The sequence below is a fragment of the Bidens hawaiensis genome, unplaced genomic scaffold (assembly GCF_021521415.1).
Source record: "Bidens hawaiensis isolate Kalapana, Puna unplaced genomic scaffold, B.hawaiensis_p1.1 tig00003587_1, whole genome shotgun sequence".
Lineage (NCBI taxonomy): Eukaryota > Viridiplantae > Streptophyta > Magnoliopsida > Asterales > Asteraceae > Bidens > Bidens hawaiensis.
The window spans coordinates 1,130,859-1,144,324 of record NW_027491204.1 but is presented as its reverse complement, the minus strand read 5'-3'; positions in this window follow the sequence as shown (position 1 = coordinate 1,144,324).

Genomic DNA, 13,466 nt, shown 5'->3' with positions numbered 1-13,466 from the left:
TTTCTATCTTATTTTTGATATTGAGTGTAGTGAAATCTTGCATAAGAGTATAGCAAGTTACAAATTCTATAGCCGTTCCAACAAAATTTTAGGAATTAAAATTTGTTTAAAATTTGCTCGAAGCGGGTCCTTTCGATTTCTATATCGAAGATATACTTACGAATTTGTTCCAGTTGATTGATTTGCATTAACCCTAGATCATTTCCCCTAAGAAATTAATCAATACTTCTAAGATATACGCGAATCTTCTTTATTTGTAATCCAATAACCAACTCAATGGGTCCGTCAAACTAGCTATATGTCGTGTAAAATCGACCATTTTTACATTGAGCAGTTACATATCCAGGGCCCTGACACTAATAGACGCCTCACAAGTTCCGTAGAGATTACTTCTGAATACGATTTCTTTCAAATTCATTAAAATTCCATGTATTGATTCTTGAATACCCGTTATGGTAGAATATTCGTGTGAGTTTTCTCAGATTTTGCACGCTAACTATGAATATGATGCCTGAAGATGAAGACCTACTTTATATCACCCTTCATTTTGAATTAGCAAAACCAATGTCTCCTTGCATAACATGGATTCCAAACATTCAAGATCTTGATGTGAATAAGTCAAATGACGTTTTCCTAGGTCTCTATATGAACCTTCTCTCAAAGTATTATGAAACTAGAAATATTCTTGTTATTGCTTCGACTCATATTCCCCAAAAAGTGGATCCCGTTCTAATAGCTCCGAATAAATTAAATACGTGCATTAAGATACAAATGCTTCTTCTTCCGCAACAACAAAAACATTTTTTCACTCCTCAAAGAGAGTTTTCTTAAGTGTGTTTTTTCCCTTGGTGTAATGATAACTTATAGCACCTAAGGGGAAACCCTAATTAATAATGTGAGTAAGTCTAAAAGTTAGTTCACATTAGTTATGGGTCTAATTATGCATAATGGATAATTAGTTTAATGGTTGAGGCCACATTATATGGGCTAGTCCAATATTTTTCCATTTGACCGAATAACCATGTATGATTAGTAATACGTTTTAGTTCTTAAACACCCATCAGATTTTACATTAAAAACACATTATAGAGTTACAATCATTAGGGTTGCAAAACTCGGCCAACACTTCTTAGTAATCTGACTTCGGAAGCTTACTGAAGCAATTTTATGTATCGATTTGGGCTCCTCGGATTCAGTCAAAAATGACTAAGTCGGTCAAACATGAAGAGGAATTGGCCTCCTAGATCAATGGAGAGTTTTACTTCTTTATACGAAACTAGATTTTGTGGAATCATATTGAATACTTGACGATACATTCCGTACCTTCGGATCATCCCTATAATATACAAAGACAAACTTCAGATATTTGAGATCTTTCTCTTTGAATAATATCTCAATTCCAGCGACGGTTTCATTAGATATCTTACAACTAGAATCGCTCTTTTTTCCAATCCAGTCCCTCCACCACCGCGAACCCCAGTTAGATTCAGGCATGCTACACCTTTTAGTTATTGGGAGAACCCAAGTACTCTCTTTTGGATTTAGGAAAGAACTCTCGTAGATCTTTTTTCCTTTTAGAAGATACAAGAGCGAAACAATTAACCTATTGATATTGGAAGACCCAACAAATTCTTCCAATGTATCATTTCTGGGTCCAATGAAATTAATAGGTATCGGAAGAATCCCTATCAAATTGAGATTTTTTCTTTCGACCATATTTCGATTGTTAATACGATATATAAGGACCGCTACTCCAAAGAGTATTACACCCTTGATCATGAAATACCGATTGCTTGTTGAACCCTGTGAACAAACCCTAATATTATAATCCCTTGTGTCAGGTAGTGATAAGAGGCATGAGTTATCATCGGAAAATAGGGGGAACTGGGAGGAGTAGCCACTTAAAGGGGGATATGAAAAGGTAAGTCATGTGAAGATCGAAGAGAGATATTAAATCTAGTCTAGTTATTAGGTAAACTCGATTATATAGATCAATTAAGTTACGTGTGTGTAGTGTGTGTATATGGAGAGATTTTGACAGAGTAATTTACGTATATATAGAGTATGGGCTTATTTGCTAATATTCCTAGCAAATGAGCCTATATACGCTTCAAAATCCACCTCATACGCTGACATACCAACGTTAGAGCTATCAAGCTAAACAAATAAGCATACACGCCTACAATTAAGGTTTATGGCTTATTAAAATAGCGAATAGGTCTCATTCACTTAACACACTAAGAGAATGTGCCCTTACATAATTACATAAATTCCTTTATTTTAATATAGACCAAATTAACGATTAAAAAGTACAAGACAGGCAAATAATGCATCAACAAAGATGAAAGGGATAAAATGAATGTATCAAGAGTAGATAACTTGGTGAAGTTGCAGTGGATGGCGTCGAACTAGGGCAACACGTGTTGAGGCGGTTGAAGAAGCATTTCATATATCTTTTCATTTTTCCCTAAAGAGAGGTGGGGGCACAACCCGATTTACAAAACCACCCAAATTTAACCAACTAATAATGACACACTTTTACCTAATTTTATATTAATGTACCCAAATTATAGGGGGTGATGTTAGATAGGTACTCAATTCACTTTCCCACACAAAATAATTGGGTTCTATAACCCATAGCGAGTTCTTGAATTCAATTAAAAGGGGTGGAGGCAGTGTTTACGAAATACCAATGTACCTGCATAGTACTGCCGGAGCCACCCTCACCTCCCTAATGTTGCTTTCTACTTTATATATATTACCCTTTTTGTATTAATTATTAAGATTTAGTTTTACTTGTTCTTTACCTAAAAGCTTTAGATGCAATCGCTCGCTTACCTCAGTAGCTACCGTTGCTGCAAACCTAAGCGGTGCGTTTTTCCTATGTTTGTGAATTGAATCAATCAAGGGTCTTAGGAAAGACAATGACTTAGGATTTTGGGAAACAAATATATACTTTTGGTTTTTATATGATGCAATGTCAAGATTCTTTAGAAAAGAATTGGGGTTTCTATGTTAAACCTATTTGAAATCATATGTTTATTCCCGTTAAGATTATTTAAACTAAATTCTATGTTAACTTTGTTTGTGTACACATGTTAGGTGTACAAATCAATCTATCAATGTGTATTGAATTTTATGTTTATTTCTCTAAAGTGTAATATGATAAGATTATATAGGGTTTTGTAAAAATATGAATTTATACTTTTATGTTTGTGTGCTCCCCATATCAATATTATGCAGAGTTATGTAAAAATCAATCGATATTGAATATCTTATCTTGTCCAGATCACATAATCTAACCAGAGTGAGTGTATTGAATTATGTTTGCATGGTCCAAAAAAGCATACAATTGCTTTCAATGATCTATAGCAAGGCAGACAAAGGTGATAATGCTTCTTACTTTATGTCCTCAGTTTAGCAATCGGATTCCCTTTCATCTTTTGGCCAAAGATGTATATAGAAAGTTGTATGAGATGACATGGGACTATATTAAGGTAATGTATGAATATTTTTAGTTTAAAATTTTGTAAATGTAGCTTCTAAATTTTAACTTTATTGATAAAATATATATTTACAACTCCGAGACATCGAACAAATTCCTTAGGACTGCTATAACTCGCATGATATAGACCAAGAAAAAGATGAAGGTAAACCATAATGAGAAACATACTTGCCCATTAGAATGCATATAACATAGCAACCAGCCCCCTTCAACATCTCTTAAGAATTTACCCAGTCTAGGGCTGAAAAGAGGGGGCTAAATACAGAGACAAGACAACTGAGAATAATGACTTTCTCCGGTAATGAATAGAATCGGCCTGAGAGCTATGAAAGGAGAGAGATCCTATCTACCATTGGTGTTAAAGGAAGAACTGCAGGAGCCAACCCTAGTACGAGAGGACTGGGTTGGGCCAAACTATGGGGTACCGGTTGTTTTGCCAATAGCAGCGCCGTGCAACTAAGTTGATATGGAAGAACTGCCGCACCGCGGGAAATTCTTCTCTATACCAGTTCTCGAGCGAGGCTTTTGAACAGAACTTCGATAGGCGATAGGTGTAAGCACCGCGAGGTGTGAAGCGATCTCGTACTAAATGAAAGAACTTTCACTTTCATAACCAAACTGAAAGAAAGTAAACCTATTCCTGCAATTGTGGTCAGTCTCGCTACCTCTTTAGTTGCCGCTCCCTACTTGCTCATTCACAATGACTACCACAAGAAAGTAACTGAATGTAGGTTCCCTGGACGGATCACACGAGATATCCCGATATACACAGGTGCGGAATCCCTGTGTAGATCGTTACGGACGTAGAACACAATCACACAAACACACGAACACGATACGAACAAACACACGTTATATTAATAACTCAACACGTGATGCTTACAGACTCTCGACCTCACGTCACTTGACTCACTGAATTACACGTAACTTAACCACTTAAAACCAACACTAAAACGATAAACTGTATCCTATATAAATACACGACAACTTCGCCTCAGGCGAAGTTGTCCATAACTTCACTCGTTCAACAAGTTCGCCTAGGCGAACTTGTCAACAACTTCGCTTGGTTAACAAGTTCGCCTAGGCGAACTTGTCAACAACTTCGCTTTAAACAAACAAATACATAAACAATATTACAGACTCGATTACAGACATTATACATATGAACTACTGACATTTATGCACCAACAGACTCCCCTTTGGCAGTAGCTTCATATCTTGATCTTTCAGCTCTTGTCTCGTAATCCTGTATCTTCAAGCGTGCATTCCTTCTCTAACACACACCGTGACTACTCGCTGATATTTCCTTGCTTCGTCCTTCCAAGCAGGAATATAAAATATCTTCATTTCATTCAACACTTGCAGATCAGCTTTCGATAAGTTAACAAGATGCATCGGATCATACACCCTCAGCACTTCTTGTTCGTCTTCGTCTTCCATCACGGCTTCAGCAGTCTGGCAATCAACATACCACCATTTAAGATTCTTCAACACATCTTGAGGCATAGTCTTCATAGGAACCTCCTTGATGCATCGGATCGGTTTGTACTTCATCACCATCCATGGCTTGCCATCTGCTCTCATTCCCCTTTCTGTATCCTCCACGAGCTTTCCCTTCTGTGGCTTTAATAATTCGAACTTCTTCTCTTTTATGCTTTCTTTCCACACGATCTTCCCAATCACTCTTGCCATGTTGTCGTCACTTCTATTTATCAGGCCCAACCTGGCCAAATCCTTCACCTCACATTCCGGCAACGTATTGAGAGATCTCAGGGTTCTTTTGAAGTATTGAATACCATCATAACGCTTCACCACAAACAACTTTATTTGTTCATCATATATCCAACAGATAATTCCCTTATTCGACTCAGCATAGCCTTTGATGTTATAACTCTTCTTGAACATGGCTGGAACAGCAGGCTTCTTGGTCTTAATAAACCAATGAGCACATCCTTCCTTCCACCTAGGCTGCTCCTCCCACTCAGTCTCATCCATCTCAGTACCCATGTCGGCTTTCTCAACATCTGGGATCTCGTGTTCAACGTCTTCTTCTACTATCTCCCCCTCTTCTATCCCATCTTCAATCACAATATGTGCGCCAATCTTCTCAATCTCCTCACACGGCAGCACATCCTCATCAAACAACACATCGTCACTGAACATATCATCGTCAAGTTCCCTCAACGCATCAATCACGTCATCATCCACCAACACCACATCATCACCACCAGAACCACCAGCCGCGTCGGCAGATTCCCCCTCAGCTGAGCTTGAGAAGTTCTTGGCAGCTCACCACCTGCATCTTTCGATGCATTGGGATCATCGTCTCGGTCATTTCTTCTTTTCGTCCTGAGCTCGTCGCCCTTACAGCTCATCTCCCCCTGAGATGCCAAGAACTCCTTCAAGGCATCGATAATTTTCCCATGCTCAACCAGGAGGGATGACTGTAGTTGATTTGCTTCCACTAGGCGTTGAATAGTCTTCGATTGCTCTGCCACGATCCGCTCTAGTGAAGCTATTCTCTCTGAGTCTGACATAGGCTAGGCGAGACATCAGAAGCAGGCGTAACCGCAGGTGGTACCATACCTGATAACCCTGCAGTAGTGACGACCGTTGACTCTACAAATCGTGCAGCTACCACCGACTGAGTAAGCGTTGGAGGTGGTAGAGACACGATCTCCGGAGTCGACGTCTGGATGGTAGTGGTAGATGGAATGCCAGCAGATGATGTAGCCACCACGGGAACATCCGCAGCGCTTGTACTTATAACCTGTACAGAAGAAGGAACGATAGACATACCAGACAGTGAGGCCGGAGCAAAGCGTACCATCCTTGAAGTCTCTCCAGCTCCCATACCAGCACCTGTCCTTTCCCGTCTTGATCTTCTTATCAGCTTATGTATATCTTCTTCCTCTTCTGACTCATCATCATCCTCCGTTCTCTTTCTTTTCCCAAACGTTCTCTCTCGAGACACCATCAACCGTCTCCCCTCATCCATGATCTCATCCAAATCTGAGTCAGATATCGAAGTTGCTGCTCTAGTAACACTCACACCCGAACCCTGTGCAGCAGAGACCTGCACCTCTTCAACTTGATCCATATCAAAATAACCTTGACCTCCAAAAACAGCATCAAGATCTATATCCTCTGCAGCCGACACAACAGGCACAGCAGATGCAGCTTGAGTTGCTCTTGCCTGTCGCGGTTGAGGATCTCTGAACTCGTCCCCACCAGCAGGAACATACTCTGGGTTGATTAAAAACCCAAACAGTGGAGTATGCCTTGGACGACGTTCAGGGTTGTTCCTCGCACTCGAAGTGCGGCATTGAGCAAAGATACGTTTGCCCACAGATTCCACGTATCTTATCGGTCGTCTCTGAGATAGACTCGGAGCCACATGGTTCAATATCATCTGGATGAAACGTGGGTACATAATGAACCGCTCCCGAGCCATCGCCCTCCTCTGTCTGTCAATCTCGTAAAAGACCATCTGACTGAAACTGTAGCGTTTATTGTAAGTCAGGGCAGTCATTGCAGACTGCACGGTCGCACCCATACCATCAGTGCCCGCCTTCCTTCCTAACATGCAAACTATCATGACGTGCATAAGGAAGCGCCACTGATCAAGTAGAAAACCCTTCCGCCTCTGTGTATCGTCTAATGGACCAGAATAGCCCATTCGGAGAAACGCTCCATCACGAAACGGAGCCACAAACTCAGTTGGGTCGTCCCTTGTCTCTTCTCCAAACCGTAATGCCACCCGAATCTGTTCAGAATTGAACTGAACTTGTTGATTGTTCACCGTCGCTCGCATGACCGGGGGCTCAACACGACAGTCGTATTCGACCGTCTGCCAAAAGTCTTCGATATTTGGTAGAGATATCGGCAGAGTGTTCGTGATAGCATGAAAAATCCTCGAGCGTAGGAGGAAAGTTATGATCTCGCGGTAATCGTCCACACCGCTTGCCTCCGGGTCAAGGGTGATGTACATATTGTGACCCGGGAAAAATTGTCTCTGATTGTCACCATCATCTCCTCCTGCACCTCCAGCACCAGCTACTGCAGCCATATCTGCAACAAACGAACCAAGTTAGAACAACATAAAGACATAGCACAAGTTCGCTTTGTTACCATGAGCGAAGTTGTGATAAACTCCGTATAGGCGAAGTTAAAGTTGGGGCGAAATTGGGAACAACTTCGCTTCAGCTTTAAGTTCGTCTAATTAACACTAAGTAAAATTGATCTAGGCGAAGTTAATGTTAACTTCGCCTCATCACAACATCGCCTCAGGCGAATTTAAGTTTCAGGCGAAGTTACGGATAACTTCGCCTCAGGCGAACTTAAGCTTCAGGCGAAGTTACGGATAACTTCGCCTAAACCCTAACTTCGCCTGAATCTGAAACGGCAACAGTAAGGATAATTCAAACTTTAAAATCCGAGATTTTATGATAAGTTTGAAGATTAAGGACTCCGAATAACATGGTTTTAAGGTTATCTAGACGATCAGAATAGTTCTTAACACGTAAAACACAAGTTATGAAACTCGGTTTCAAAAACCGATGTTCCGAGGGTTCGAAACCAGTCGAAACAAACATTTAGAAGCTTGAATGAACATTGATTATGTGATATAATGGCATTTCGAACCTTGAATCGGTGTGAAAACTGGGAATAAATAACACGTAATCGGAATAATTGATAAGTTCGCTGGAAAGATGTCGGATAAGTTCGCTGATTTGAAAAGTGATGAACAGTGTGACTGTTGAACATCCTTATATAGGGTCTGGGTTATACAGGCGAAGTTACGGATAACTTCGCCTAGGCGAAGTTATCCGTAACTTCGCCTGTTTAACAACATCGCCTATATTTACAAAATCAATCCTTATAATTTGAACATTTTTCAATTAACTCTCTAAAACTTCCCTTTAAGAAATAAATGACATGATCAATTCTAAGTAACCAGTTAAAAAATCATAAAACTATCTAAGTACAAAAACTTAAAAAATTTAAAGTATAAGGGATCAAATTTCAGTCTCGATAGGGACTGCTACGTTTTAGAAAAGATCCGAACAGGAATCATACTAAGTATGTGACTGTCACATAGATCCGTGTTTAGCTGTATTATGACATATAGAGACAGGTTGTAAGCAGGTATAACTTAAAGTGGTTTTCATCGTGTCAGTGATACGAGTTAGGTTCGATTATGCCTCAAAATTTAAGTGGGCAACAACTCAGAAATATTGATGCCTCCTATCTCTCCTCAAAGCGTATTTGGCTTTCCCCAAGTCACCCCGAATTGACCTTGACCCATAGTGTCTGATTAAGTTGTAAGTATTCTTGATCTGCTTCCCGTTCTTCTCTCTTACTCAATGATTGTGAAGTCTTGATTTTGTCATCACTAATATGTTTCAATAACACCAAATAAATTTTTTTTTTTTTTTTTTTTTGAATAAACATAGACTTCAAAGTAGAAATTAACTGCAAGTCCCGAATCTGGATCACTGCAGTATCTTGAGACGCTATCTTCACGGGAATCAGAACACACATGGGCTCGTGTATGACTGGGTAATCGCTTTTCTGCCTATCATTCGGGAAGATATATATGAAGACATGCAAAACTCTTAAGGATTTTCCACGTAAAATCAAGTAGATTTAGTTTGTATCACGTCTACTTTTACGCACCATAAAAAGTTACCATGACATACAATGACTGTCCTAAAGCCTTTTAAGCCTAATAACTTCACTAGCTAAGCACACAGAATTAGTATATCTATCATTTTCAAGGTTGGATCAATTTTCTGTTAAACATAGCTAACGAACTTCTTACGAAGTAACAGACTTGAAAAATAATTTCATTTCCCTGTTCTTTCAAAATTTTAACATTAATCGCCCCGACCAAAACAAAGTCTCCAGGTAAACGGCTATCCCGAAGATCCAATGGATCAGCTGGACCGACCACATACTAGTATGTGTCCTTCTAACTAAGCATGATCGACTAATTTTAAGCGAAAGAATGAAAAACTCATCATAAACCGCCCCGGTCACTATCAGTAATCTGGTTAATGGCTATCCTCAAAATCTACAAGTAGAAAATGAGGACCAAAACATATCCGAAGACAAGTCCTTCAAACTAATGTAACCGACATATTTTTAAGCGAATAGTGACGTTTTTTTTTTTTTTTTTTTTTTTTTTAAATATCACAAGAAAAGCATGGTTACTCGGGATTGATCATCCCATTCAGTTCAATAAGGTTTTGAAATCTGGATTTGTCAAACGCTTTAGTATATAAATCAGCGAAATTATCAAGCGTATCCACCTTTTCAAGCATTATCAGTTTCTTCTCAGCACAATCCCGTATGAAATGATGACGTATGTCAATGTGTTTAGTTTTACTATGTTTCACGGGATTGTTAGTTACTGAGATAGCAGCTGTGTTATCAATGAAAATAGGAGTAAGTAAAAAATTCAGACCATAGTCGCGCAACTGTTGTTGTATCCAAAGAACCTGAGAGCAGCAGTTGGATGCTGCCATGTATTCTGCCTCACAGGTTGAAATTGCGACTGAAGTCTGCTTCTTGCATTGCCACGACACCAATCTGCCACCAAGAAACTGACATCCTCCAGTTGTTGACTTCCGACTCTGATTGCACCCTCCATAATCAGAATCTGTGTAAGCGACTAGCTCCAAGTCTCCTCCTCTCGGGTACCACAACCCCAGCTTCGGCTTGCCCTTGAGATACCGCAGTATCCTCTTTGCACCTTTCAAATGAGATTCTTTTGGATTTGCCTGAAAACGTGCACAAAGACAAACATCAAACATTATATCAGGCCTAGATGCAGTTAAGTACATTAAAGAACCTATTATTGCCCGATATTGAGTTGGGTCCACATCTGCATCACCGTCTACTTCAGCACCTAATTTGTGATTGACGCAGATTGGAGTATCATATGGAGAACTGTCCTCCATCTTGAAGCGCTTGAGCACATCATGAACATACTTCGTCTGATGAATGAACATCCCGTCCTTCTTCTGATCAACCTGCAATCCTAGAAAGAAAGTTAGTTCACCCATAGCACTCATTTCAAACCTTTTCTTCATGACGGCTTCAAACTCTTGACACATGGAGACTTTCGACGCAGCAAATATAATGTCATCCACGTAGACTTGTACCAGCAGGAAGTCGCTTCCATCTCTTTTGAAGAATAACGTGCTATCAATTTTCCCTCTTTCAAAACCATTCTTGAGCAAGTAATCCGATAAAGTTGAATACCAGGCACGAGGTGCATGATGTAATCCATACAACGCCTTGCTCAACCTGTACACGTGATCTGGAAAGTCTGGGTCAGGAAAACCCGGAGGTTGCTCAACATACACAACCTCATCAACTTTCCCATTCAAAAACGCACTCTTCACATCTAGCTGAAACACCTTCATCTTTTCATAAGCAGCAAACGCTAAAAACAATCTTATAGCTTCCAACCTGGCGACAGGAGCGAACACTTCGTTATAATCAATCCCCTCTTGTTGATTAAAACCTTTAACGACTAGCCTCGCCTTGTTTCTTATAATAATCCCCTTATCATCTCTCTTGCACTTAAACACCCATTTTGTGCCTATCGCATGCACATTCTTTGGTTTCTCAACCAAAGTCCAAACTTCCATCTTCTCGAATTGAGCCAACTCTTCTTGCATGGCTTCGACCCACGAGCTGTCCTTTAAAGCCATTTGATAATTCTTCGGTTCAATCTGGCTTATAAAGCAGGTGTACAGGCATTCATTGATTATTCCTGTCTCCTTAATGCTTGTATAAACACAGGTGTGTTCATTCAAGCTACTTCTCGTTTGTACACCTGAGGACACATCACCAATCACATTATCCAAAGGGTGATCTTTATGAATTCTCGAGGTCGGAACAGAACCGACATGCAAATTATCTTCCAAATTAGAAGAGATCTCGTCAATGGTTGTTTCTGGCTGAGAGTGAAAAGGATTGATAAATTCTTCTTCAGTTGAGGCAGCAGGGGTACCGATAGTGTCTGATGAGGAAGGTTGACATTTATCAATCAGCTGTCTCTGCAATAGATTTTCTTCCTCATCAAGTATCATCTTCGTCGCAGCTCTTTCTTCTTCTTCAGAAATTTCCAAATCCGGTATGTTAAACGACTTAAAAAGCTTAACATAGTCGAAAAGCTCAGCTGGTCCATTGCTAGGTTTTGGCGGTTGGTAACTTGTGATGTCGGTGTTACACACCACCTCCACCTTGCAGGTCGAAGTATTGAAGACACGTCTGTTGGGAGTACCAACAACATAACCGACTAAGATTCCTACAGCGGCTACTTCGCCAAATTTAGAATTTGTCTTCATGATCGAACAAGGGGACCCGAATGGTTCAAGACCACTCAAGTTGGGCTTCCTTCCATGCATAAGCTCGTAACACGTTTTATCAAGTCTCTTAACGGTTAACACTCTATTCAGAACATAGCAGGCTGTAGCAACTGCTTCAGCCCAGAACATCACAGGAAGCTTCGAATCTGCCAGCATAGTTCTGGCTCCTTCAATTAAAGTTCGGTTCTTCCTTTCAGCCACTCCATTCTGTTGCGGAGTATACGGAGCGCTGTATTGGTGTTCGATTCCTTTCTGAAGACAGAAGATCTCCATCTCAAAATTCTTGAACTCCGTTCCATTGTCACTTCTGATGAACTTCACTGTTTTACCCATGACGTTCTCAACTTTGGTAATCAAATTCTTCACCATTTGAGCCGTCTCATCTTTCGATTTCAGAAAATATACCCACGAATATCGCGAGTAGTCATCAGTGATCACCAAGCAGTAAGAAGTACCTCCTAGACTTTTTACATTCACGGGACCGAAGAGATCCATGTGAAGCAGTTCTAGAGTACTGGCAATAGAGTTGACCTTCTTGGTGAGATGGGATTTCTTGTGTTGCTTTCCCTTCTTGCATGCAATACATTTGTCTTCAAATTTAAAACTTTTCAAGGGAACGCCCATCACAAGTCCATTCCTGACAATGTGGTTCATCTTCCGAAGATGAATGTGCCCATCCTCCTGTGCCATAGTTCGGATTCCGATTCGCTTGCTTTCGTCATTAAACATGATTCTTCCGTGGCCATTTCAGTAGACCTCATATCCATCACATAAGTATTTGTATCACGTGGAGCTTTCATCACTATCCACTCGTCTGGTATCTGAAAACCAGGCTTCAACACGATCGCCTCATTCTTCGTGAAATGAACAGTGTACTCCTTATCACAAATCTGCGACACACTCAGCAGATTGTGCTTCAACTCTTCTACAAAGTTCACATTCTCAAGAGTCATTTTTCCATTGGACACCGTTCCTTTTCCAGTAATTCTGCCTCCACTTTCACCGGCAAAGCTAACTCTCGCTCCCTGAACAGGTTTTAAGTCGTGCAACAAGTATTTGTTACCCGTCATGTGCCGGGAACAGCCGCTATCTACAATCCAAAGACTGTGGGCAGCCCTGTTCAACTGTTCCTGCACAATAAAGCAAAGGATTAGAATCTAGGGACCCAAGACCAATTGGTCTTGGATCTATATATCCCGTACTTCTGCTTTCCAAAGTTAGCATCTAGATAATTCCTGTCAGTCCTATTAGGAAATCTCCTTGGAAATTGAGTGTGAGGCCTTCCAAACCTATGTGTATTGACAGTATTATATCTTGCGGTTTGGTTATTAGCATTGTTAAACTGAGGTTTGTTTCTGTGAAAACCTGAATTAGTTACATTTCGGAACTTTGAAGGGTTTTCATTTTTAGCAGTATTAAAATTACCATTAGGCTTACGCTCAGTTCTAATAGGCCTCACACCTCTGAATTTCGGTGTCAGAGGGCAATCTGCAACAAGATGTCCTAACTTATTACACCTAAAACAACACCTATGCTCCATTTTCTTTTCAAAGGTTGTTTTGGATGTCGAGGCTGTG